Genomic DNA, 2,500 nt, shown 5'->3' on the forward strand with positions numbered 1-2,500 from the left:
AAGCGGTGGAAAATATTCCAAGTCCGAGAAACGGACCGAATATTAATGAGGGTAGAATTAATAAGAGGAAGAAGAAGAAGAGCAAGAAGAAGCAGAATAAGCCCAGGAAGCGGCCTGAGGCTCTGCTGATATCGGACTGCACTTCCGAGGAGCTGGCGAAATTGCTCAAGGAAATGAAGCAGTCCGATGCTCTTAAATCGGTTGGAGAGACAATCTCTAAGGTCCGACGGGCCCAGAATGGAGGCATGTTGCTAGAACTTAAGCAGGGTAGTTCTGCTAGTGCAATTGCCCCAAAGGTTAAGGAAGCGGTGAAGGGCAAGGCGTCAGTGAGAACGCTAGCTCCTTCTAAAATGATTGAGATCATGCATCTCGATGAAATCACCACCCCAGAGGAGGTTGCGGAGTCTGTCAAAGCACAGCTCAACATCGAGATAGAAATAGATCGTATCAAAATGAAGAAAGGCCGCGCGGCCGGTACGCAGTGGGCACGGATCAACGTATCGCTGCCAGACTTTCAAAGCTTCCTGAATTTGGGAAAGCTGAAAGTTGGTTGGTCGATATGCCATATCCGCGAGGTTATGGAAGAGCAGAAATGCTATAAGTGTTGGAAGGTAGGCCATACGAGCTACCATTGTAGGGAACCAGACAGAAGTAATCTGTGCTGGAAATGCGGTTTGAGTGGACACAAGAAGCAAGCTTGTACCAACTCTGTCAAGTGTTTGATTGCGGTACGAGGTCACAGAACCTTCACGCAACGGGCAGTTATATGTGTCCCCGAAGGCGAACGATTAGATCATAATGGTTAGGTTGCTACAACATAACCAGAATCATAGTTATGCTGCATTTCAGTTAATGTGGCAAACGATTAGGAAGAATCTGCGGATATAGTGTTGATTGCAGATCCGTATCTGGCAACAACCAACGTCAAAGTGTTACGCAATGACGATAACACAGCAGCGGTAGTGGTTAACGCGGACTTACCAGTTAAGGTAGTCAGTAAGGCTTTGAAGGGTTTAATGATAGTTGACATAGGTGATATGCGAGTGGTTAGCGTTTACGCGCCACCTAGATTTAGTATGGAAGAGTTCCAGAACATGTTGGATAACACGGTAATGGCCGTAACCGGTATCCACAAATTCGTTATCGGGGGACTTCAACGCTTGGTCAGTAAGTTGGAACAACCAACTTGGCGAGCGTGGAGAAACCCAGAAACGAAGAGGTGAGTTGGTTTTATCAACCTTTGCGCAGATTGACGCAATTTTATTGAACGACGGCAGCACCCCAACTTATGTTGGACCAGGGCGCACGTCAGTAGTTGATCTTACTTTGCGAGCCGAACCGTAGCAAGATCATTTAAGTGGGTGGTGTTATCTAGCTATATGAACTCTGATCATCGTGCAATACGAATAGATCTTGAGACGCAAAGCGTGCGTAATCTGTCCCGACCCATAACGGGATGGAGCATCAAGTATTTTAGCAAAGATATATTTGAAGTTATGATGCAAGCCGCTTTTGAGACCGAGGTCACAACAAGCGAAGACTTAATGCGTATACTTGTCACGGCGTGCAATGCGACGATGACTAAACGTAAGAGGTACACTCCTAACAAGAGTGCATTTTGGTGGACGTTAGAGATTGAGGCACTTCGCAAAGAGTGCAAACACCGCGATCGATTAGCGCAAAGAGCTTTTAATACTGATCTCTATTCTACTTTTAGGGACGAGTTCAAGGTGGCACGGAATGCCCTCAAGCGATTGATCAAGCATACCCGACAGAGGAAGTGGAAAGAGTTCCTGGGAACAGCGAACAACGCATCATTTGGTATAGTATATCATACGTTCAAGAAAGTGGCCGAGGGTTCGATTGGACCCCGAACCATGACATTGGACGAGTTTAGGGAAGTGGTGAGCGAGCTTTTTCCTACTCACCCAAACACGGTGTGGCCTGATTATCGTATCGATCAGCCACGAGAGTTTGAAAGGGTAACTAATGATGAGATTCTTGCGGTTGCCAGGAGACTACCTAACAAGAAGGCGCCGGGACCAGATGGTATCCCGAATGAGGCGCTGAAAGTTGGTATGTTGACTGCAACCGATGCATTTTGCAGGGTTTACCAAGGCTGTTTAGAGAACGCGAAGTTCCCCGATGAGTGGAAAAGGCAGAGGTTGGTGTTAATACCGAAGCCGAACAAACCACCAGGGGAACCGGGTTCAGTTCGCCCCATTTGTCTACTAGACGGGCAGGTAAAGGTTTAGAACGCATCATAGTGCAACGGCTAAATGCACACATCGAGGAGGTCAACGGACTGTCTGACGACCAATTTGGTTTCAGAAGTCGTCGATCTACAGTTGATGCGATTCAACGGGTAGTGGACATTGTTTCGGTAGCTAGAAGTAGAAACAGATACAGTGGACGGTATTGTGCGGTTGTTACATTAGATGTTACTAATGCTTTTAACAGTGCTTCATGGTTGGCGATTGCAAATGCTTTACAGAGAATT

The 2,500-nt window shown here is 46.8% G+C and overlaps 1 pseudogene; it reads left to right on the forward strand.

The window, feature by feature from the left end:
* The window catches only part of LOC120907017, a 9,140-nt pseudogene that overhangs the window by 3,586 nt on the left and 3,054 nt on the right, over positions 1–2,500 (forward strand).

Source organism: Anopheles arabiensis, assembly GCF_016920715.1.
Source record: "Anopheles arabiensis isolate DONGOLA chromosome X unlocalized genomic scaffold, AaraD3 X_pericentromeric_contig0001, whole genome shotgun sequence".
In the NCBI taxonomy this organism is placed as follows: domain Eukaryota; kingdom Metazoa; phylum Arthropoda; class Insecta; order Diptera; family Culicidae; genus Anopheles; species Anopheles arabiensis.